The sequence below is a fragment of the Rutidosis leptorrhynchoides genome, chromosome 1 (assembly GCF_046630445.1).
Source record: "Rutidosis leptorrhynchoides isolate AG116_Rl617_1_P2 chromosome 1, CSIRO_AGI_Rlap_v1, whole genome shotgun sequence".
Lineage (NCBI taxonomy): Eukaryota > Viridiplantae > Streptophyta > Magnoliopsida > Asterales > Asteraceae > Rutidosis > Rutidosis leptorrhynchoides.
This window is the reverse complement of record NC_092333.1, coordinates 77278826-77306089: the sequence shown is the minus strand read 5'-3', so window position 1 is coordinate 77306089 and position 27264 is coordinate 77278826.

Below are 27264 nucleotides of genomic sequence, written 5' to 3'. Positions count from 1 at the left end.
CTTATCAACGGCCATAACGGTTATGTTGCACAAGACCAAGGATGGGAAGTAGTCCTAGTAAAACCAGAATGCATGACTTGTTTCTGGACGTATGAATTACGTGTCTTTATTGCCTTTGCTGAACGACTTGTGTACTAGCTAGAATTGTCTTCACAACTATCTTGTATCAAAATTATTGTGTGCTATATTTCATGCTTTATGTAAAATAAGCGGTATTGTAAGTTTGTAAAATATTGTATAAAAGTTTGAACGCGAAATATTATTATAATCAGTTTTTCATATAGAATTGTAGTAGTTGAATTGTATATTAGCTACTAAGTATGAACTTAACGGGTAGGTACTACCCGAATTTAAACTTATAAAACGCTAATATGAAGAAAAAGCTTTTATAAATGAGTTCATATTATGCTACGAAATACTATTAACTACTCTTAATATTCTGTATGATTAACTTGTTCCATTTAACTATTTTGAAGGAAATGGCACCGACTACTCGACACACCGTGAATATGAATGAAGAGGAATTTCGTACCTTTCTAGCTTCAAACATAGCCGCAGTACAGGCTGCGCTACATACCAACAATAACCTTGGATCTAGCAGTACAGGAAATCGTGTAGGATGCACCTACAAAGAATTCACTGCCTGCAAACCTTTGGAATTTGATGGAACCGAAGGACCGATCGGATTGAAACGGTGGACCGAGAAAGTTGAATCGGTGTTTGCCATAAGTAAGTGTACTGAAGAGGACAAAGTGAAGTACGCTACGCATACCTTCACAGGTTCTGCGTTAACATGGTGGAATACCTATCTAGAGCAAGTGGGACAAGATGATGCGTACGCACTACCGTGGTCAGCATTCAAGCACTTGATGAACGAGAAGTACCGTCCCAGAACCGAGGTCAATAAGCTCAAGACAGAACTTAGAGGGTTACGAACCCAAGGATTTGATATTACCACGTACGAAAGACGATTCACAGAATTGTGCCTATTGTGTCCGGGAGCATTCGAAGATGAGGAAGAGAAGATCGACGCGTTTGTGAAAGGATTACCGGAAAGAATCCAAGAAGATATAAGTTCACACGAGCCCGCCTCCATACAACAGGCATGTAGAATGGCTCACAAACTAGTGAACCAGATTGAAGAAAGAATTAAAGAACAGACTGCTGAAGAGGCCAATGTGAAGCAAGTCAAAAGAAAGTGGGAGGAAAACGGTGATAAGAATCACCAATACAACAACAACAGCAATTACAACAATAATCGCAACAATTATCCCAACAATCGCAACATCAATCGCAACTACAACAAACGGCCCAACAACAACAACAACAACAGCAACTACAACAATCATCCCAACAACAATAATAACCGCAACAACAACAACAATCAGAAGCAGCTATGCCAAAGGTGTGAAAAGAATCACTCGGGGTTCTGCACCAAATTTTGCAACAAGTGTAAAAGAAATGGTCATAGCGCGGCGAAGTGTGAGGTCTACGGACCAGGGGTTAATAGAACGAAAGGAACAAATGGTGTCGGAACGAGTAATGGCGGAGCAAGTAGTGTCGGAGCAAGTTATGCCAATGTAGTTTGTTATAAATGTGGAAAACCAGGCCACATTATTAGAAATTGCCCGAACCAGGAGAACACGAATGGACAAGGCCGTGGAAGAGTTTTCAATATTAATGCGGTAGAGGCACAGGAAGACCCGGAGCTTGTTACGGGTACGTTTCTTATTGACAATAAATCTGCTTACGTTTTATTTGATTCGGGTGCGGATAGAAGCTATATGAGTAGAGATTTTTGTGCTAAATTAAGTTGTCCATTGACGCCTTTGGATAGTAAATTTTTACTCGAATTAGCAAATGGTAAATTAATTTCAGCAGATAATATATGTCGGAATCGAGAAATTAAACTGGTTAGCGAAACATTTAAGATTGATTTGATACCAGTAGAGTTAGGGAGTTTTGATGTGATAATCGGTATGGACTGGTTGAAAGAAGTGAAAGCGGAGATCGTTTGTTACAAAAATGCAATTCGCATTATACGAGAAAAAGGAAAACCCTTAATGGTGTACGGAGAAAAGGGCAACACGAAGCTACATCTTATTAGTAATTTGAAGGCACAAAAACTAATAAGAAAAGGTTGCTATGCTGTTCTAGCACACGTCGAGAAAGTACAAACTGAAGAAAAGAGCATCAATGATGTTCCCATTGCAAAAGAATTTCCCGATGTATTTCCGAAAGAATTACCGGGATTACCCCCACATCGATCCGTTGAATTTCAAATAGATCTTGTACCAGGAGCTGCACCAATAGCTCGTGCTCCTTACAGACTCGCACCCAGCGAGATGAAAGAACTGCAAAGCCAATTACAAGAACTTTTAGAGCGTGGTTTCATTCGACCAAGCACATCACCGTGGGGAGCTCCTGTTTTGTTTGTCAAGAAGAAAGATGGTACATTCAGGTTGTGTATCGACTACCGAGAGTTGAACAAACTTACCATCAAGAACCGCTACCCACTACCGAGAATCGACGACTTATTTGATCAACTACAAGGCTCGTCTGTTTATTCAAAGATTGACTTACGTTCCGGGTATCATCAAATGCGGGTGAAAGAAGATGATATTCCAAAGACTGCTTTCAGAACACGTTACGGTCATTACGAGTTTATGGTCATGCCGTTTGGTTTAACTAATGCACCAGCTGTGTTCATGGACCTTATGAACCGAGTGTGTGGACCATACCTTGACAAGTTTGTCATTGTTTTCATTGATGACATACTTATTTACTCAAAGAATGACCAAGAACACGGTGAACATTTGAGAAAGGTGTTAGAAGTATTGAGGAAGGAAGAATTGTACGCTAAGTTTTCAAAGTGTGCATTTTGGTTGGAAGAAGTTCAATTCCTCGGTCACATAGTGAACAAAGAAGGTATTAAGGTGGATCCGGCAAAGATAGAAACTGTTGAAAAGTGGGAAACCCCGAAAACTCCGAAACACATACGCCAGTTTTTAGGACTAGCTGGTTACTACAGAAGGTTCATCCAAGACTTTTCCAGAATAGCAAAACCCTTGACTGCATTAACGCATAAAGGGAAGAAATTTGAATGGAATGATGAACAAGAGAAAGCGTTTCAGTTATTGAAGAAAAAGCTAACTACGGCACCTATATTGTCATTGCCTGAAGGGAATGATGATTTTGTGATTTATTGTGACGCATCAAAGCAAGGTCTCGGTTGTGTATTAATGCAACGAACGAAGGTGATTGCTTATGCGTCTAGACAATTGAAGATTCACGAACAAAATTATACGACGCATGATTTGGAATTAGGCGCGGTTGTTTTTGCATTAAAGACTTGGAGGCACTACTTATATAGGGTCAAAAGTATTATATATACCGACCACAAAAGTCTTCAACACATATTTAATCAGAAACAACTGAATATGAGGCAGCGTAGGTGGATTGAATTATTGAATGATTACGATTTTGAGATTCGTTACCACCCGGGGAAGGCAAATGTGGTAGCCGATGCCTTGAGCAGGAAGGATAGAGAACCCATTCGAGTAAAATCTATGAATATAATGATTCATAATAACATTACTACTCAAATAAAGGAGGCGCAACAAGGAGTTTTAAAAGAGGGAAATTTAAAGGATGAAATACCCAAAGGATCGGAGAAGCATCTTAATATTCGGGAAGACGGAACCCGGTATAGGGCTGAAAGGATTTGGGTACCAAAATTTGGAGATATGAGAGAAATGGTACTTAGAGAAGCTCATAAAACCAGATACTCAATACATCCTGGAACGGGGAAGATGTACAAGGATCTCAAGAAACATTTTTGGTGGCCGGGTATGAAAGCCGATGTTGCTAAATACGTAGGAGAATGTTTGACGTGTTCTAAGGTCAAAGCTGAGCATCAGAAACCATCAGGTCTACTTCAACAACCCGAAATCCCGGAATGGAAATGGGAAAACATTACCATGGATTTCATCACTAAATTGCCAAGGACTGCAAGTGGTTTTGATACTATTTGGGTAATAGTTGATCGTCTCACCAAATCAGCACACTTCCTACCAATAAGAGAAGATGACAAGATGGAGAAGTTAGCACGACTGTATTTGAAGGAAGTCGTCTCCAGACATGGAATACCAATCTCTATTATCTCTGATAGGGATGGCAGATTTATTTCAAGATTCTGGCAGACATTACAGCAAGCAATAGGAACTCGTCTAGACATGAGTACTGCCTATCATCCACAAACTGATGGGCAGAGCGAAAGGACGATACAAACGCTTGAAGACATGCTACGAGCATGTGTTATTGATTTCGGAAACAGTTGGGATCGACATCTACCGTTAGCAGAATTTTCCTACAACAACAGCTACCATTCAAGCATTGAGATGGCGCCGTTTGAAGCACTTTATGGTAGAAAGTGCAGGTCTCCGATTTGTTGGAGTGAAGTGGGGGATAGACAGATTACGGGTCCGGAGATTATACAAGAAACTACCGAGAAGATCATCCAAATTCAACAACGGTTGAAAACCGCCCAAAGTCGACAAAAGAGCTACGCTGACATTAAAAGAAAAGATATAGAATTTGAAATTGGAGAGATGGTCATGCTTAAAGTTGCACCTTGGAAAGGCGTTGTTCGATTTGGTAAACGAGGGAAATTAAATCCAAGGTATATTGGACCATTCAAGATTATTGATCGTGTCGGACCAGTAGCTTACCGACTAGAGTTACCTCAACAACTCGCGGCTGTACATAACACTTTCCACGTCTCGAATTTAAAGAAATGTTTTGCTAAAGAAGATCTCACTATTCCGTTAGATGAAATCCAAATCAACGAAAAACTTCAATTCATCGAAGAACCCGTCGAAATAATGGATCGTGAGGTTAAAAGACTTAAGCAAAACAAGATACCAATTGTTAAGGTTCGATGGAATGCTCGTAGAGGACCCGAGTTCACCTGGGAGCGTGAAGATCAGATGAAGAAGAAATACTCGCATCTATTTCCAGAAGATTCGTCAACACCTTCAACAGCTTAAAATTTCGGGACGAAATTTATTTAACGAGTAGGTACTGTAGTGACCCGAACTTTTCCATGTTTATATATATTAATTGAGATTGATATTTACATGATTAAATGTTTCCAACATGTTAAGCAATCAAACTTGTTAAGACTTGATTAATTGAAATATGTTTCATATAGACAATTGACCACCCAAGTTGATCGGTGATTCACGAACGTTAAAACTTGTAAAAACTATATGATGACATATATATGGATATATATATATAGTTAACATGATACTATGATAAGAAAACATATCATAAAGTATATTAACAATGAACTACATATGTAAAAACAAGACTACTAACTTAATGATTTTTGAACGAGACATATATGTAACGATTATCGTTGTAAAGACATTTAATGTATATATATCATATTAAGAGATATTCATACATGATAATATCATGATAATATAATAATTTAAAATCTCATTTGATATTATAAACATTGGGTTAACAACATTTAACAAGATCGTTAACCTAAAGGTTTCAAAACAACACTTACATGTAACGACTAACGATGACTTAACGACTCAGTTAAAATGTATATACATGTAGTGTTTTAATATGTATTTATACACTTTTGAAAGACTTCAATACACTTATCAAAATACTTCTACTTAACAAAAATGCTTACAATTACATCCTCGTTCAGTTTCATCAACAATTCTACTCGTATGCACCCGTATTCGTACTCGTACAATACACAGCTTTTAGATGTATGTACTATTGGTATATACACTCCAATGATCAGCTCTTAGCAGCCCATGTGAGTCACCTAACACATGTGGGAACCATCATTTGGCAACTAGCATGAAATATCTCATAAAATTACAAAAATATGAGTAATCATTCATGACTTATTTACATGAAAATAAAATTACATATCCTTTATATCTAATCCATACACCAACGACCAAAAACACCTACAAACACTTTCATTCTTCAATTTTCTTCATCTAATTGATCTCTCTCAAGTTCTATCTTCAAGTTCTAAGTGTTCTTCATAAATTCCAAAAGTTCTAGTTTCATAAGATCAAGAATACTTTCAAGTTTGCTAGCTCACTTCCAATCTTGTAAGGTGATCATCCAACCTCAAGAAATCTTTGTTTCTTACAGTAGGTTATCATTCTAATACAAGGTAATAATCATATTCAAACTTTGGTTCAATTTCTATAACTATAACAATCTTATTTCAAGTGATGATCTTACTTGAACTTGTTTTCGTGTCATGATTCTGCTTCAAGAACTTCGAGCCATCCAAGGATCCATTGAAGCTAGATCCATTTTTCTCTTTTCCAGTAGGTTTATCCAAGGAAATTAAGGTAGTAATGATGTTCATAACATCATTCGATTCATACATATAAAGCTATCTTATTCGAAGGTTTAAACTTGTAATCACTAGAACATAGTTTAGTTAATTCTAAACTTGTTCGCAAACAAAAGTTAATCCTTCTAACTTGACTTTTAAAATCAACAAAACACATGTTCTATATCTATATGATATGCTAACTTAATGATTTAAAACCTGGAAACACGAAAAACACTGTAAAACCGGATTTACGCCGTCGTAGTAACACCGCGGGCTGTTTTGGGTTAATTAATTAAAAACTATGATAAACTTTGATTTAAAAGTTGTTATTCTGAGAAAATGATTTTTATTATGAACATGAAACTATATCCAAAAATTATGGTTAAACTCAAAGTGGAAGTATGTTTTCTAAAATGGTCATCTAGACGTCGTTCTTTCGACTGAAATGACTACCTTTACAAAAACGACTTATAACTTATTTTTCCGACTATAAACCTATACTTTTTCTATTTAGATTCATAAAATAGAGTTCAATATGAAACCATAGCAATTTGATTCACTCAAAACGGATTTAAAATGAAGAAGTTATGGGTAAAACAAGATTGGATAATTTTTCTCATTTTAGCTACGTGAAAATTGATAACAAATCTATTCCAACCATAAATTAATCAACTTGTATTGTATATTATGTAATCTTGAGATACCATAGACACGTATACAATGTTTCGACCTATCATGTCGACACATCTATATATATTTCAGAACAACCATAGACACTCTATATGTGAATGTTGGAGTTAGCTATACAGGGTTGAGGTTGATTCCAAAATATATATAGTTTGAGTTGTGATCAATACTGAGATACGTATATACTGGGTCGTGGATTGATTCAAGATAATATTTATCGATTTATTTCTGTACATCTAACTGTGAACAACTAGTTATAGGTTACTAACGAGGACAGCTGACTTAATAAACTTAAAACATCAAAATATATTAAAAGTGTTGTAAATATATTTTGAACATACTTTAATATATATGTATATATTGTTATAGGTTCGTGAATCAACAGTGGCCAAGTCTTACTTCCCGACGAAGTAAAAATCTGTGAAAGTGAGTTATAGTCCCACTTTTAAAATCTAATATTTTTGGGATGAGAATACATGCAGGTTTTATAAATGATTTACAAAATAGACACAAGTACGTGAAACTACATTCTATGGTTGAATTATCGAAATCGAATATGCCCCTTTTTATTAAGTCTGGTAATCTAAGAATTAGGGAACAGACACCCTAATTGACGCGAATCCTAAAGATAGATCTATTGGGCCTAACAAACCCCATCCAAAGTACCGGATGCTTTAGTACTTCGAAATTTATATCATATCCGAAGGGTGTCCCGGAATGATGGGGATATTCTTATATATGCATCTTGTCATTGTCGGTTACCAGGTGTTCACCATATGAATGATTTTTATCTCTATGTATGGGATGTGTATTGAAATATGAAATCTTGTGGTCTATTATTATGATTTGATATATATAGGTTAAACCTATAACTCACCAACATTTTTGTTGACGTTTTAAGCATGTTTATTCTCAGGTGATTATTAAGAGCTTCCGCTATCGCATACTTAAATAAGGACGAGATTTGGAGTCCATGCTTGTATGATATTGTGTAAAAACTGCATTCAAGGAACTTATTTTGTTGTAACATATTTGTATTGTAAACCATTATGTAATGATCGTGTGTAAACAGGATATTTTAGATTATCATTATTTGATAATCTACGTAAAGCTTTTTAAACCTTTATTGATGAAATAAAGGTTATGGTTTGTTTTAAAATGAATGCAGTCTTTGAAAAACGTCTCATATAGAGGTCAAAACCTCGCAACGAAATCAATTAATATGGAACGTTTTTAATCAATAAGAACGGGACATTTCAGTAGTGAGTATAGTTGATGATTTGTTGAATCAAAATCAAAGAATGTAACATATTAATTGTGAATTTATATATCCCTCGGGTATTACCTACCCGTTAAAATATTTTCACCGTTAACAGTTTGTACAAAAGAGTTTTCTTAATTACATTCTTTATGAAAATACACCTATATATATATTTTCTTTAGATGTAATCATGATTTTAATGAGTTAACATAATATTAATCTCATCTGGTTTTTGACTAGTACTAGAATATATAATCTCTAAAACTTTTAGAAACTACATATTCTCTGCAGAATATTTCTTCGATGAAGTTATGAATCAATACTTCATCGTTTGTTGTTGTTGGTATTCCTTGGTATCTATGGTGCGTATGACGTTGATGTTCGAGGTACAGATTGTGATGTTGAGGTGTGGGATGCGGATGTTATTGTTGGTGGTAGTGATGGTACTGTTGGTGTTGCTGATGGTGGTACTGTTGCTGTCGTTGCTACTGCTGGTGCTTGTAACCTTTGCACCATATTCTCCAAAGTCACTACCCGAGCGCGAAGTTCGTTGACTTCTTCTATTACACCAGGATGATTTTCAGTTCGGACGAGCGGACGAATAAGATTTAGAATGTGAGATAGTATATAATCATGACTAGATATTCTGGAAATGAGAGAGAAAATGGTATTACGAACAGGTTCACCGGTAAGTGCTTCAGGTTCTTCGCCAATAGGGCAATGTGGTGGATGGAAGGGATCGCCTTCTTCTTGTCTCCAATAACTAAGTAAGCTACGAACCCATCCCTAATTCATCCAGAATAGATGATGGCTAATTGGTTGATCCATTCCGGTTACACTGTCTTCGGAGTTCAGGTGAATATCCATATCGGAATAGATGTCGGAGTTTAAGGAATTTGAACTAGATACGGGATCCATCTTGTATAATTAGAGAGATGATTTTTGATATGAAATAGATTATAGAATTTAGATTGGTACTCTTTAATACATAATTTACATATGTATATATAATACCAAAATTCCATAAATCACAGAAGAATTTTGGAAAGATGTCAAGTAAAGTTTACAGTAACAGATCCGCTAAGATATGAATTTTGTCGATACACTATCTGTGCAGTAAATGCAGGAAAACGTGTCTAAATAACCATGTAATTTCTGATAAGAATTGATAAACAAAACTCGGTAAAAATAGATACGGTCATAGTCCAGACTCACTAATGCATCCTAAAAATTACCAGTTAAACACACTAATGTAAATTCTGGTTCCCTATGACCTCAAGCTCTGATACCAACTGTGACGACCCGTCCAAATCCACTTGGACGAATACATCATTCATTGATTTCATAGTGAGGTTTTGACCTCTATATGATACGTTTTGTAAACATTGCATTCTTTTCAAAAGGTACACAATAAATGAATATCAATTTCTAAGGTTTTCAACGTTTGATGATTTCTACATATAGACAATCACCATAAATAATAGTTTACCATAATACATCTGTTGACAATGCAGTCAAAATAAGATACACGGTGATGATTTTGTGAATGCAAAGTTTTCTTGAATAAAGCATGTATGACTCCATGCACATAGCTTGTATCACATATAAGCAAACAGCGGAAGACTTCTAGAAACCTGAGAATAAACATGCTTAAAAGTGTCAACACAAAGGTTGGTGAGTTCATAGTTTTAATGTTGCGCATAATCTGTATATAAAGGTGAATCACAAGTTTTCAGTTGTTTCATCCAGAAACGTTTATCAAAATATTCTACGAAATTGAGCACCCTGGTAACTAAACTTAACGTATATATAATTTGTACCCTTTGTATAATCATCTTAATAAATACACGCAAACCAACGTGTACGCTTCTCAAATAGCATACGTCCGTTAAAAGGCTAGTGCTCTAGCTCGGACGGGGATATCAAGCCCTATGGATCCATATACAACTACTCGCGCCCACCAGTTCTTATAACTGGCAGTTACTAGTTACCAAAGCTAAGGGATTTTCGGTTCAAACTCAGTGTAGAATTTAGTATGTACTTGTATCCATTGCATTTAAAATAAAGTGCATGTATTCTCAGCCCAAAAATATATATTGCAAAAGCAATTAAAAAGGGAGCAAATGAAACTCACGCATATAAATATTATATATCGGTTAATAAAGCATTTGCATGTATTCTCAGCCCAAAAACGTAAAGAGTAAAAAGGGCAAATGAAACTCACGCATATAAATATTGTATATCGGTTAATAAAGCATTTGCATGTATTCTCAGCCCAAAAATGTAGAGAGTAAAAGGGATCATATGAAACTCACGCATATAAATATTGTATATCGGTTAATAAAGCATTTGTATGTATTCTCAGCCCAAAAATGTAGAGAGTAAAAGGGATCATATGAAACTCACCTTAGCAGCATATAAAGTCATTCACCAAAATATGACCGAAACTCGGATTACCAAATAACCGTAGATCTCAACCTAGAGAACATATGTTGGTCAATAAATGTCTATCAAGCTAGGTCTGGTCATAGTGTATCACAATCCTAATGCTCGAGATCGACATACAAAAGTTATCCAAAGTCGTTTCAAAAAGTCAATTTTGACAATAGTTCAACAAAACGAGACATATCTTATATAAGGAGTCATTTACTCGGTTGGTAATATTCAAAAATCCATTTTATCAATCTCGTAAACAAGTTGTTTAAATCTTAATTGCAGATTCAAAAGCAATTTCAATTAACGTTAATCATAATTCAGTTGATCATATCTCTTAATTCGTTCATCGAAACTATTCGATATCTAAATGAAAAGTCATTGATTTTTCGCCAGCTTTCCAAAAACATGCATATCATATACCTTTTACCAGTAACATATGTATTTAATTCGTGATTCATCATAAACTATTTAATGACGAAATTTAGCATACAAGCATGTATAAATATATATACTCGAGCACTAGACATGGATACACAATTAATATATAAAAGATAAAATATGAGTGCTTACGTATCAATATTGAGATTCAATATTGTAGGAAAGTACGTAGACGCAACAGAGATGATAAACACTAGGTTTGATTCACAAATATACCCCCGAACATTACCCATAACCTCCTTGGCAATAACCCATAATTTCCTTAGCTCTATCCCGCTTGAAAACCATTTTGAAAGTGACACGCTCATAACCTCTTCGTAGTATTTTATGTATAATACTAATTATTAATATTAATAATAATAAGATTAATAATAATATTAATCTCAATAATAATAATAATAATAATAATAATAATAATAATAATAATAATAATAATAATTTATATAATATATATATGAGAGAAGAGGTCGAGAGATAGATTGAGTAAAAAAAATGGCAGAAACGATCGAGCTTTATAATGTGGCCTGATATCAGACCCCATGCGATCGCATGGGGAATGTGAGGGAATTCCATGCGATCGCATGGATCCCTTTTCCAGCTCACATTTTTTGATTTCTTCCTCATCGACATAATATTATAATATTATGATACGTAAATCAAGTTTAAAATTTTAAAAAGTCGTATTTATTAAATACTTCAGGGGTATTCTATGTAACTTATAATTAATAATTTCTATCATGTCGTTTTCATGTGAATAGTAAATGAATTAATTTAAATTCAACTATTTAAGCTACACGTTGTACGTTGTGCTTTATAAATTGTACATTATTAATTTAACTTCGTTTCTTAAAAAAAAATACAAAAATTATATCATAAAAATAAAATGACTTTATACGTAAAATTTTTAATTTGAAATAGCATCGTTTAATAGTAAATTTTTAATCATTTCATATATAAATATTATTCGCATGATTCCGTATATATCGAAAACTCTTATATTTATTAAAATATGTATATAATACATGTTATGACGTTCGTGAATCATTGGAGAAACAGGGTGGTCAACCGTTATATAAAAAAATCATTTTCAAAAGTTTTAAAACTTGTCAAAATTCATTGCTTATCATGTCGAAAATATTAAATCATATAGAGAATTGGTTTAAATAAGTCGAAATTTTCCGGGTCATCATAATATCAATGCGTATAGCAATATAAAGACACGGGAGAATGAAAAATGCTATAGCCCCAAGATAGTAGTAGAAGTAAATAGATTCCTCTGGGGGTAGATGAAAAAGGAGAATGATTGATATGAAAATCAGAATTATATCCAGAATTAAAACTGGATGAAGCATATTGACTGATGAGTTGGAAGTATGAATGGAGGAAGAAAGTATAAGAATGGTGGAAATAATGGAACGGAGGAGCTTAATTTATAATGGAAATATCCGACAGGGTAATCGAGGCAGATCACCGTATCTAATTATAGAGATCTTGATTTTCTTATCCGCCGAAGAATCGAATCTTTTAGATTTCGAAGATTTTCTTTAAATCCTTTGAATTCCGGAATTCAATCGAGACAACGTCAAAAGTTAAGACGAACTTTATTTTCCAAAAATTCAACCATGACTAGTCAAAAGTTATGATGAAATTTGTCTTTCTCGTTTCACTATTTACTGATAGCTTCATTCGTACTCTTCGAATAATCGAGTTATTTCATCCTTATTACTCAATGATGATAAAACTCTATCTATCAACTCATATTTGTCATTAAAACATCCTTATTGTTGTCCATGACGACCTATATCAAATTTCGGGGACGAAATTTCTTTAACGGGTAGGTACTGTAATGACCCGGAAATTTCCGATCAAATTTAAACTTAAATCTTTATATGTTCCGACACGATAAGCAAAAGTTGTTAAGTTAAATCTCAAGAATTTTAAACTGTTTCATATATTCAATTGACCTTTGACCATGCCCGACGATTCACGAACAGTAGTTTGCGATTAGATAAACATACATACATAAAATAATTTGCAAAACAATTATAAAGTATTAATCGATATACTATGAGATAATTGTATCAATACATGATTAATATATTTAGCTACTCGATAATTAAAACATAATTATAAATCTATATTAGTTTAGTTATATATATATTTAGAATTACAAGTTATAATATAAATACATTACATTAATAATAGGATTGTTATCATTTTTATTATTATTAGTATCAAGATTTCATAATGTTATTATTATTATTTGTAACATTAAAAGTATTATTATAGTTATAATTATTAATTAACGAGATAAACCATAATTCATAAATACATATATATACATATAGATATATAAATACATATATGTATATATACATGTACATAAAATCAGATATATATACACTGATATATATTCAGATACAATATATAAATCAATATTATTGTATTTATAATATAATTATATATATATAAATTATTAATTTTATAAACTCACAAAATAATTAAGATTTTGTATCAATTAAATCTGTAAAGTTTTGATTCTGTCTTTTATCAGTTTTCCACGTAAATACAAATCAAGGAACGAATAATAAGTCTTTTATTACAAAATAATTCTGTTCCATGTCCCTATCTACTGTATCTTTCTGTTTTATTTTCTTTGGAACGAATATTATGTCGACCAGTTTGTTACCAGTCGGTTTCAATCGATCAAGTCACGTACTATCTCGTATAGTCGATTACTATCCTTACATAATGCTAACTCCTCCTACAATTGAAAAGGAAATAAAGAAAACACAGAAAATATAAATAAAGTGCTCGATATCCTCTGTTCTATCTCATTTTTCAAATATCTCAATTACAAATTAAACTTCAAAATGTAAGAATGCAATTGTGTTAGGAATTCATTAGTTAATCTTTCTGCAAAGTTTCAAAATCTAATTCCTCATATAGAGTTCTAATTTCGAAGTCAAACACGTTTTTCTAAAAGTCAAACAGCGTGTTCATCACAAAAATTTGAAATTTGTGTTATGTTTAAAGCTCAATTAAGATTACAGGAAGTTTTTAGTAGTAATTTGCAACATATTTTGTGTTGTAATCTTTTCTTAAAACTATCCAAATATCAAAATCGATTGTGGGGTTCAAAATCTTTTTTTTTCTTTTTGGCGTACCAGCAGGTTCTGATTTCATTTTATTTTAAATCTTTTTGTGTTGTTAATTAAAAAATCACTCACATGTTATAATATGTTCTGTGTTAGTAACGATATTAAATAAAACTATGATTTTGGTTATAAACTGATTCTGGGTCGATTGATCTTGAGGAAGATGAAAAAGATAGAACTTGAGTTATGACATAAATAAATACGGGTTGATAAGCATTACAGAAAAGCTGCTTTGGTCGAGTGGTTGGGTTTATATACAAGGATTCAAGAGGTTTTGGGTTCAATCCCTGCAGGGTGCAATTTTTTTTTAATTGAGCTTATGAGGTAGTTATTTTTCATTTATTATTCCTATTATTATTATTATTATTATTATTATTATTATTATTATTATTATTATTATTATTATTATTATTATTATTATTATTATTATTATTATAAGTAGTAATTATGATATTATTATTATTCTAACTTTAATATTATTATCATGAATATGTTTAATTATGATTATTATGAAGATAATACAAATTATTAGTATTTTTAGTATTAGTAACTTTTTGTAAATAATAGAATTGTTAGTATCAAAATAAATATTATCATTAAGATTATTATGAGTATTATTAATATGATGATTAAAATCATTATCATAACTATCAATAAAAATAAAATTTATATTTTTATATGTATTGTTATTAATATCACTATTATTATTATTATTATTATTAATATTAATATGATTATTATTAACATTATTATCTTTATTTGCAATATTAAGTATTACTAATATTAACATTTTACCATGACAAATATTATTTTACTATTATTATAAATACTAGTTTCAACAAACAATATATATATATATATATATATATATATATATATATATATATATATATATATATATATATATATATATATATATATATATATATATATATATATATATATATTGAATGAAAATATAAAAATGAAACTTATGAAAGAAAAAAAAATAATAACAATTACATCACCAATAATATATATATATATATATATATATATATATATATATATATATACTCAATTACAATCATATATTAATGAATATACAAATTATATAGGTTCTTGAATCCGAGGCAAACCCTACACTTGTTCAATGATGTTATATGTATTTTTACTACAAAATACAGTATGGTGAGTATATAGTCCCACTTTTAAACTCTAAATATTTCGGGATGAGAATACATGCATTTTATGATTTACGTTATGGACACAAGTGATTAAAAATATATATTCTACGTTGAGTTGTACCACTGGCATACTTCCCTGTAACTTGGTAACTACTATTTACATGAGGTATTGTAAACGTGAATCCTGTTGATAGATCTATCGGGCCTGACAACCCCAACTGGACTGGACGACCAGTATTCAACGGTTGCACAGTACTTCATTTCGGTGACTACACTTGGTACGGTGTAGGGAGATTTCATAATAAAGGGAATATGCGACGTTGATTAAATGTTAAGTATGGTTGCCAAGTGCTCAACAACTTAGAATATTTTTATTAAAATGTTTGTGAATATGAAATCTTGTGGTCTATAGTTATAACGCGGCTAGCATCAAACCTATATCTCACCAACTTTATGTTGACGTTTTAAAGCATGTTTATTCTCAGGAATTAAAGAAACCTTTCGATGTGCATTAGCTCATATTAAGGATATTACTTGGGGCCATTCATGCTATATTTCAAAAATACGTTGCATTCGAGTCATTGAAGTTCAATAGAGATTATTATTAAATAAAAGACTGATTAGGTCATTTGGATATTATGAAATGGTAGGCGTACATGTCAATTTCTGATGTAATGAAAGATTGTCTTTTAAAAACAAATGCAACGTTTGTAAAATGTATCATATAGAGGTCAAGTACCTCGCGATGTAATAAACTATTGTAATTCGTTTGTAATCGATATGGACATCTTCCGGATGGATTAGGACGGGTTATTAGACGAGATCTGAACCTTCACCCAAAAGAACTAACATCTCCAATTCAACAACAATCATTCTACCCCATTCGTCTAATTCCTTATCAGCATCAACCAATGTTTCTTCACTATGATCTGCTTCTAGACTATCTTCAAACACTGAGGTATCACCATACTTATCCTTCCAACTGTTGAAGTAGTAGTCCTCTGATGATGTCGGTGAAACACTTCCAGATTCAGGTGTACGAGGGACTGAATCACGTGCCTTTTTGAATTTGCTCACAACTTGCTTCTAAACCATCTCTCTTCGAATGGTTCTTAATAATTCTTCAGCTCTTTCAGCACGAGCAGTCAGCATCTCAATTATGTTTTAACTAGTGACAAAGTCTTTTTCTACTTCGGTGATCTTTGCCATGTTGGCTTTAGGTTGCTGATCAGCCACATTTAACTTCATAGACCAATCATCATCGTCTCCATGAATAACAACCAAAGCTTTGTTCGGACTTTCAGCTGCATCAGCTTCATTTACTTTATCAGTAATGTAAATCTCACATTTAGTTGAATGACTCTGAGAACTGTAGTTCTAATTCTTGAACGGATTACGATTACCCTGCTTCTTCTGTTTTGTGCATTGTCTTGAAAAATGACCTAATTCTCCACAGTTGTAACAAGTAACAGAATTCATATCAAAACCCAGTTTTGTATCTTTGGTCAGACTGATCGGTTTCCCAGTTCTCTCTTCATAATCTCTAGAACGTCTCACAAGATTTGCCATACCCCACATAATATCCATCTTCTCGGCTTCGTTCTTATCAAGTTGATGATAATCTTCAGTTGTTAGATGAATATTGCCTACGCGACCATCAAGATAACTATCATAAGAATTAACAAGGCTTGACAGCAAAGCTATATCTTCACTAATCTTTTCTTTCCCAGCTTTCCTCATGTTTTCGATCTTAAGTGCAGAAAGAACATCTGATGCAGTCGGTGTAGATGACTCAGTAGTATTCGAAGTAGGCTGTGATTGATTGTTGAGTGAACATGGTGAAACTTGTGGTGGATATGAAGTTTGTTGAATAGGTGCACTGCTAACATTCAAACCATACATATTCTGATTGTTCGTAGCAAAAGCTGTTTGAAATGGTGCATGAGCCGACTTAGGCGGTGTGTAACCATTTGGACAGTACATTTTGGTGTCTTGGACTTGTTTAGACCTCTTGACTTTGTTTAACAACTCTAGTTCTTCTTCCTGAAGTCTTGCGATAAACGAGTTCACTATAGCAGTAGCTAATTCTCCACTAGTTTTCATAGTTAGTACAAAACCATTCCATTCTAACGGTAATGCTCCAGCTAGACATGTCACTTTGTCTTTCTCTTCAATAGTTACATCATGCTTATGTATTTCAGCTAGCAAATGACGATATCTTTCAACCAATTCTGTAATAGACTCTCCAACTTGCCAGTGAAAACGATCAAACTCAGCTTTCAGCTCTAAACCTTTTCTAGTTCTGTAAGATGAATTTCCTTCATTAAAAGTACGAAGTGCTTCCCATATATTGAATGAATTATCATGACACAGAAATTGATGGAAAATTGGACCATCAAGAGCACTTGTCAAATTACAGTACATCTTTTTCTCCAAGTTATACTCCTCACGTTCTTCAGAAGGCATGTTGTGTAATGTATATAACTCATTCGTAACTGGTGAATGTGGCCATTGAAATTCGGTTTCAATGTACTTCCAAAGCTTCGTGTCCTAACCATCAGACCAAATCTTAAACCTTGACTTCCAAGTAGAATAATTATCCATATTCAGTAACCTCGGACATTTCGTACCACTTCCTGATTCACTCTCAGCAAGGAGTAATCGTTGAGTCATATTCGTAATGCTCTGAACTAATGGTGCGGCCAACGCGTAATCATTTGAATTAAACATCTTGAAAACTTTACCAAAGGGGAAAACGTGCGGTTCAGGTTATCAACCGTACGTGTGATAGTATCAACCATACGTGTGAAAGTATCAACCGTACGTGTCACAGACTCAAGCGTACGTGTTACTACTTAACCAAACAAAACCGAACACAAGTAACAACCGTGTGAGTGACAATCAACCGTGTGATTACTCGTACGTGTCACAATCAACCGTTTGATCACTCGTGTGATCAGACTGTAGTCACTTAACCTCAAAAGGTTATGCTAATCCGTGCGTGTGAGTTCACGAGTGATGATCAACTGTGTGGTCAACCGTGCATGTGATCAAAAAGTTTGACCCACTCGTGTGAACTTCTGTTCAGCTCAGTTCACTCAAAAACCCTAAAAATTGATGTTAAACCTCAATTTCTTCGTCCAAAAGCTGGATTAGCACTAAACAAATATAAACACACTCTCTAATTACAATTACACACGTAAAAATGATTCCTTTTTAATTAAAATCACTTTTATCTTAAAAACCCAAATAATAAACCCTATTAATCACCAAAAATCACTTGATGATGTTGAAATCACAACCAACGCTCTGATACCAATGATGAAACATGACTAGGAACTTCGAGATCAACAGGTTTAATTCACACAAAGGCGGAATTAGTAAATCAAACCAATCAAAGTGAATATGGATAGCTTTTTGGGATTAAATTAGCCAAACTACAACAAGAATTGTGATTAGATTAATGCCTAGAGCTATTATTCACTACCAGGAGTGATTTGGGTTGAGAGAGAATCGGATCAGGTGAACCAGATCTGAGTTATTGTGTATGAGAGAGGCTTAACCTAAAATGAAGAACATAAGACTTTATATACCCCTGCTGTTGACTCACCCATACGAGTCATCCATCACATGTACGAGTTGGCTTCATCAGCCGTACGAGTGATCACTCACTCGTGTCTTCTCATTCAGGTTATAATTATGACTTAGCTCAGCATCAACCGTGCGTATGAGCCTGTCATCCGTACGAGTGATGCTTCACTCGTACGTCTGACTAAGTCTAACATATTCAAACATCCGTATCGCGTTCCTGCAGTACCTGTAACCACATACAAACATAGATAGGATAATAACAAGCGATCATGGTATCCCATAAACTGAAGTACTAATCACAAACGTAGGCAAGATGTCTAGGGACTTACAGATCATGCATCAACATTATGGACCTGCTGTGTTAGATTTCCACTACATTACTTAGAGATGTCTCAATCATGAAACTTTTATCTTGCATTCATAAATTATGTTATTTTCAAATAATGACTTTGTAACGACCTTTGTGTCACGTTATCTTTTGTAAATGCTATCTTTTTATGAATGCAAAACTGGTTTTCAAACAGTATTTAGTAATTGACCGTGTAAAGATCATGTTATTGACGAATCATACAAGATGGTTTTGTACGGGGCGTCACACCTTTGATTAAATTGACGAGCCAGGATTCGATTTAAACATCTAAAATCAGAGATTTTGGACACCCGAACTACGCATGTAACACAAACTTTGTCCTAAAGGTCGACAACCACCAAATCGTGAATAAGTTTAACCTTAGCGGATTTATCAAAGACGGAAAACGAACCAACATTGCTCAAAGTTGAGGTAGAACAATCGACATTGACGACCTCCTCAAATAGATTGGCCACCTCTTATACATTGTCCCTTGAAGCATATTTAACTGGGATACCCGTTATTTCCAACCATGTGTACCGAGAAAAGGAATCAAACGAGGAAACAACGACGAACTCACAAGAAGAAGTATCGATAATATTATCAAAACTATTTTGGTCATCACATACAAACACAACCAAAATGACTGAACATACAAATACAGGAAAACACGAGCATTATGAGCATTTAGAAGATCCGAAATCTTGGTGTCAACCATCAACATCTTACCAACAAGCAAAACAGCAAACTGAAGCGAATTAGATTGCAAGAGATTCAGGTTTAAAAATTATATTTAGGTAAGAAAACATTAGTACATTTAAGTTCTTGATGGATGAGTGGTACATTAAAGTTATTGATGATAGTTATTTACAAAAACGCTTCTCACCTCCTGGGCGAGACAAGTTACCTTTAGCTAGGAGCCACACCTCGGTTTAGTTTCAATATAAAATAATTTATGTTTGTTTAAATACAATTATAAATAATCGAGTTATTACTCTTCCACTATTGTAGATTATCATGAGTTTGTGATTTTGCCATAAATAAAAAGACAATTATATCGGTTTTATTAGAAATCCGCACTCATGGTTTCAGTGGTCAAGATTTACCCTAATAGACTTATTTATTAGGAAAGTATAGGTCAGGGATTTGATATGTCTCCTAAGAAGTCCCTAAGAGGTTTTACCAACCATTTTCATGATTTAGGTCCGACTCGTATGCTCCTCGGGATGGTCTAAGGTTTAGACCCTTGTAAGAGCACTGGGAGTGGTGACCCAGGTCACTTGACATGTCAGGCGTGATTTGATGAGTCAGAAAAAGTGGGGAGTGGTGACCTATGTCAGTTAGTGTGTTAAAATAATATTTTATTATATTTAATAATTTATTCCTTTGAAAAAAAAGCAAAAATAAAAAAGGGGGTAACATTGACGTCGCCTATGCGACTGACCGAAGGTGGACGGCACCAAGTGACGGAAGTGGGGAGTGGCTATTTAGATGACGAGGTGTGCGACGTGGGGGAGACGGTACTCCACTCCCACCGCTCTAATATGGTTCACATATCCTACCAGAAAGTGCGTATGTACATGACACATGATCGCGAATGTGATTAATACTGTGATGACCCGTCTAAATCCATTTGGACGAATACATCATTCATCGATTTCACAGTGAGGTACTGACCTCTACATGATACGTTATGTAAACATTGCATTCTTTTGAAAAGGCACACCATAAATGAATATCAAATTCTAAGGTTCTTGACATTTGATGATTTCTACATATAGACAATCACCGTAAATAATAGTTTACAATACTACATCCGTTGACAATGCAGTCAAATAAGATACATGGTGATGATTTTGTGAATGCAACGTTTTCTCGGATAAAGCATGTATGACTCCATGCACATAGCTTGTATAACATATAAGCAAATAGCGGAAGACTTCTAGGAACCTGAGAATAAACATACTTATAAGTGTCAACACAAAGGTTGGTGAGTTCATAGTTTGAATGTTGCGCATAATCTGCATATAAAGGTGGATCATAAGATTTCAGTTGTTTCATCCAGAAACGTTTATCAAATTATTCTACAAGATTGAGCACCCTGGTAACTAAGCTTTAACGTTATAATAAGTACCCCTGTTTTAACATACATGCAACCAACATGTACAATACACGCAATCCAACGTGTACTAAACTCAAATAGCATACGTCTGTTTTATAGTTCAGGCTAGGGTTTCTATACCTGGAACAGACGGGGATGTCAAGCCCTATGGATCCATATACAACTATTCGCGCCCACCAGTTCCTATAACTGGCAGTTACTAGTTACCAAAGCTAAGGGATTTTCGGTTCAAACTCGGTGTAGAATTTAGTATGTACTTGTGTCCATTGCATTTAAAATAAAGTGCATGTATTCTCAGCCCAAAAATATAGATTGCAAAAGCAATTATTTAATGACCCGTTCATACAGATTATAAACGATTCATAATAGTTGATTACATTGCGAGGTACTGACCTCTATATGATACTTTTTACAAACATTGCATTCTTTTAAAAAGACTAACTTTCATTTCAACAAAAGTTCACAAATATGCATACCAATGATATTATCATGTTCCTAAATATAATTGACTAATCTGACATTCATCTATTAACAATCTTTTTGAACTCAAATGATTTGAATGCAATGCCTTTTGAAATATGTCATGAATGACTCCCAGTAATATCTCTAAAATGAGCAAATGCACAGCGGAAGATTTCTTTCATAGCTGAGAATAAACATGCTTAAAAGTGTCAACCAAAAGGTTGGTGAGTTCATTAGTTTATCATAATCAATCATTTCCGTAATAGTAATAGACCACAAGATTTCAGTTTCCATAAATATCCGTACACTCGCAAGTGTATAAAGTATTCTATAAGTTGTTGAGCGCTTCGGTAACCATACTTAACAATTAATGTGGCATATTCCCTTTATTATGAAATCTCCCTACATTGTACCAAGTGTAGTAAAAATGAAGTACTATGCAACCGTTTACGATACTAGAGCGACTAGCCCGGTTGGGGTTGTCAAACCCGATGGATCTATCAATAGGATTTGCGCTTACATGTTCTTACAACATGTAAATATTAGTTACCAAACTATTTGGGAAGATATGCAAAGTGGTACAACTCAGCGTAGAATATGTTTTTAGTACTTGTTTCAATTTCGTAAAACAGTTATAAAACGGCGCATGTATTCTCAACCCAAAAATATATATAAAAAGGGAGTAATGAAACTCACGTATCAATATTGTGGTTCAATATTGTAGGAAAAGTGTGCAAACGCAACGGAAATGATAAATGCAAGGTTGACCTTTGATTCACGAACAAAACCCCCGAACAATACCCATAACCTCCTTAGATATAACCCATAAATTCCTTAGCTTTAACCCATTTGAAAACTCGTTTTGAAATCACCCGAACATAACCCCGTCGTAGTATTTTATGTATTATATGATAGTAATACTAATACTATATTATTATTAATAATAATAATAATAATAAGATTAATAAAAACAATTAATAATAATAATAATAATAATAATAATAATAATAATAATAATAATAATAATAATAATATTAATTATAATAATGTAATCTAAGTGTTTGTGTGACTTAGAAGAAATTTTTTACCGAGTATGATATCTCCATATGTGTGCATATATATAGAGATATAGATGTAGATATTTTTAGTTTAATAATATAATAATATTGAAATAAAATATAATAATATAAATATAATATAATAATATAATAAAGTAATAAAATAATAATCATTTTAAAAAAAAATGTGTGAAATCTTTTGTCAATTTCTACCGACAGTTTTCATGGATCGGTATTTCGTACTCTTATTGCTAATAATTGACGGGTAAAAGTATGAGTAAAAATTTCACTTTTTATATTTGAATACATATATATCTGTTTTGGTCTTAAGCTTTATAAAATTAGTTGTAAAAAGGTTTGTCTATAAAGTTTATAAGCGTAATATGTGTTTTTCTAGTTTTTGACTGGACAAAGGTATATAATATAATATTAATTTAAATATAATAATATAATAATATTGAAATAAAATATAATAATATAATAATAAATTTAGAATCAAATTTGAATCGTAAATTTTTAAAAAGCCGTATTTATTAAATACTTCAGGGGTATATTATATAACTTATAATTAATAATTTCTATCATGTCGCTTTCATTTGAATAGTAAATGAATTAATTTCGTTTTATTTACTATTCAATGAATAGTAAATGAATTAATTTAAATTCAACTATTTAAGCTACACGTTATTGTACGTTGTGCTTTACAAATTGTACATTTTTAATTTAACTTCGTTTCTTAAAAAAAATTACAAAAATTATATCATAAAAATAAAACGACTTAATACGTAAAAATTTTAATTTGAAATAGCATCGTTTAATAGTAAATTTTTTTATCATTTCATATATAAATATTATAAAATTTAGTTTTCTAGAACAAATTATATTTAAAATCATTTTATTAAGAGGTTATAATAATAGAAATTATTATATCATAAAACGTCTTCGTTTAAGAAAGTTAAATCATATATAAATCATGACCGGTTCGAATTTTAAATTATAGGTTGTTCGTGAATCGTAGAGTAAAGTCCAATGGTTAATTAAATGTATTGAAAAAATATTTTAATGCAACACATCAATTTGCTTATCTTGTCGGAGTTATCAGAGTTTAAATTTGATCAGAAATTTCCGGGTTATCACAAATTAAAAAGGGAGCAAATGAAACTCACCTTAGCAGCACATAAGGTCATTCACCGAAATGTGACCGAAACTCGGAATGCAAAATAACCGTAGATCTCAACCTAGAGAACATATGTTGGTCAATACAGGTCTAACAAGCTAGGTCGGGTCATAGTGTATCACAATCCTAATGCACGAGACCGACATGCAAAAGTTAACAAAAGTCATCTCAAGAGTCAACTTTGACAATTGTTTAGCAAAACGGGACGTGTCTTATATAAGAATTCATTTACTCAACTAGTAGTATCCAAAAATCCAATATATTAATCTTATAAATAAGTTATTTAAATTGTAGATTCAAAAGCAATTTCAATTAACGTCAACCATAATTCAGTTGACCATAACTTTTAGTTCGTTCATCGAAATCACGCGATTCCTAAATGAAAAGTTATTAATTTTTCGCCAGCTTTCCAATAACATGCATATCATATACCTTATATCAGTAGTATATGTATTAAATTTGTGATTCATCATAAACTATCTAACGACGAAATTTAGCAAACAAGCATGTATAAACATATATACTCGAGCACTAGACATGGATACACTATTAATATATAAAAGGTAAGATATGAATGCTCACGTATCAATATTGTGATTCAATATTGCATGAAAGTACGTAGACGCAACGGAAATGATAAACACTAGTTTGACCTCACGAGCAATACCCCCGAATAATACCCATCACCTCCTTAGATATAACTCATAATTTCCTTAGCTCTATCCCGCTCGAAAAGATTGTTTTGAAAATAACTTGCTCATGACCTCGTCGTAGTATTTTATGTATAATAATACTAATAATAATAATAAGATTTATAATAATAATAATAATAATAATAATAATAATAATAATAATAATAATAATAATAATAATAATAATAATAATAATAATAATAATAAATATTGAGAGAAAGAAAGAGATTGAATTGTAATGGATTCGGCAGAAACCTGGGCTATTTATAGAAGAATTCTGATTCCTGACCCCCATGTGATCGCATGGGTTTTATGCCTATTTCCCATGCGATCGCATCGCCCCAAAATCCAGCTCACAATTTTTTTGTTTTCTTGTTTGTCGACATATTATTATATATATATATATAATTTATATATAATTTATATTAATTATATATATTATATTATATTCATGTACATAGTTGACTTGTAATTTTAGGTCCGTTGACTCATACGTTGATACTCGGTTTCTGTCTCGATTCCGGATTTTCGAACGTCCTTTCGTACGCTTAGAAAACTTGTACTTTACGTTTCGTGACTCATACCTTTGTCAAAATATAGATTTAAATTATCAATAAACTATATTACTCGAAGTGTCACTTTAACGTTCAAGTGTTTTGGTCATTTGCTTCTTTAATTCCTCATCTCGTTATTAATTAATATATATTTAATAATATATTAAGTCTTTATAATAAATCATTTTCTCATTATTTATCAAAGTATATTTAATAATATTGTTTTAAATCAAAACGTTTTATGACCAAGTTAATATTATATTTTATCACTTTGTAAAATATATATTCAAATTACGTCAAAAAACATTTCAAAAATCAATTCCTATTATATCTAAAAACGTTTTCGCACGTTTGAAATTAAATCAATAGAATATTATGAAATTTAGTTCTCCACTAACTTTTGTCTAAATCTTGTTATTTGACACTTTGTTCTCACTCGTAGATTACTTTACCATTTATTTCGTATGCCGTTAAAATGAAATGATTTCTCAAATCAACGTGGACCTCACAACAGAGGCTCGTAATCATATCACAATGTATCTGATAATTCAATCATTTGATATTATCTTTTAATTCCTTCGATGAATATGTTAAACATATATTGAAACAAATACGTTCATGTAAAGTATTATACATCTAATACTTTGTTAACGTTTTCAATTATTATAACTATATATTGTATATACATATCTTTATGTACATAAATGTTCGTGAATCGTCGAGTATAGTCAAAAGGGTAATATTTTCGAGACTCAACATTACAGACTTTTCTTATCTTGTCGAAATCATATAAAGATTAAGTTTAAATTTGGTCGAAAATTTCTGGGTCATCACAGTACCTACCCGTTAAAGAAATTTCGTCCCGAAATTTGATTGGGATCATCATGGCTGACAATAAGTATGTTTTCATGACTCATATATTAGAGTTTTATCATCATTGAGTAATATAAATAAAACAATTCATTTATGTGAAGAGTACGAGTGAAGTTATCGCAAAAGAGTGAAATGAGTAAATGCAGGTTCGTCTTACCGGTGACGTAGTTACGGTGAATTTCCGGATTTCAAGGAATTTAAAGATAATCCTTGAAATCTATAAAAGATTTAATTATCCGGTAATCAAGGAAATTATGATCCTTTTTGATTAAATACGGTAATTTGCCTCGATTGCTATGTCTGATATTTTGCTATAAATTGACCTCTTCCGTTTCATTTATTTTCACCACTCCTATAATCTTCTTCCTTATTTCATACATCTCAATAGATTGTAAAAACGCTAAATCCAGTCCTAATTCTTGATATTTTTCTGGCTATCGTATCCTTCATTCTTCTTTTTCATCTGCCACCAGAGGAAGTTATTTTCTTCTACTATTACCTTGGGGTTATAATATTTTTAATTCTCCCGTGTCTTTACGTTGCAATACTTGTTGATATACACGGTCTGTAATTTATGTGTTGTTGTCAAGCTTTATATTTTTCCTTATATTTAGGAGCTCCATGCTTTTGTTTCTTCTTCCCGACTTCAAGTCAAGCGAATAATGGTCCAGAATTCGTAGGTATGGAGTTTCGAATGATCATAATATACAAAGTAGAATGGAAAGGTAATAGCACGATTTGATTTGTCAAATTACCAGAATATCCAGAAAAGACCGAATCATCAAGAAAATATTTTCTTGATAGTTTAGAGGTTAAATAGAATGAAAGAGTTATGTAACATGGTTCATGATG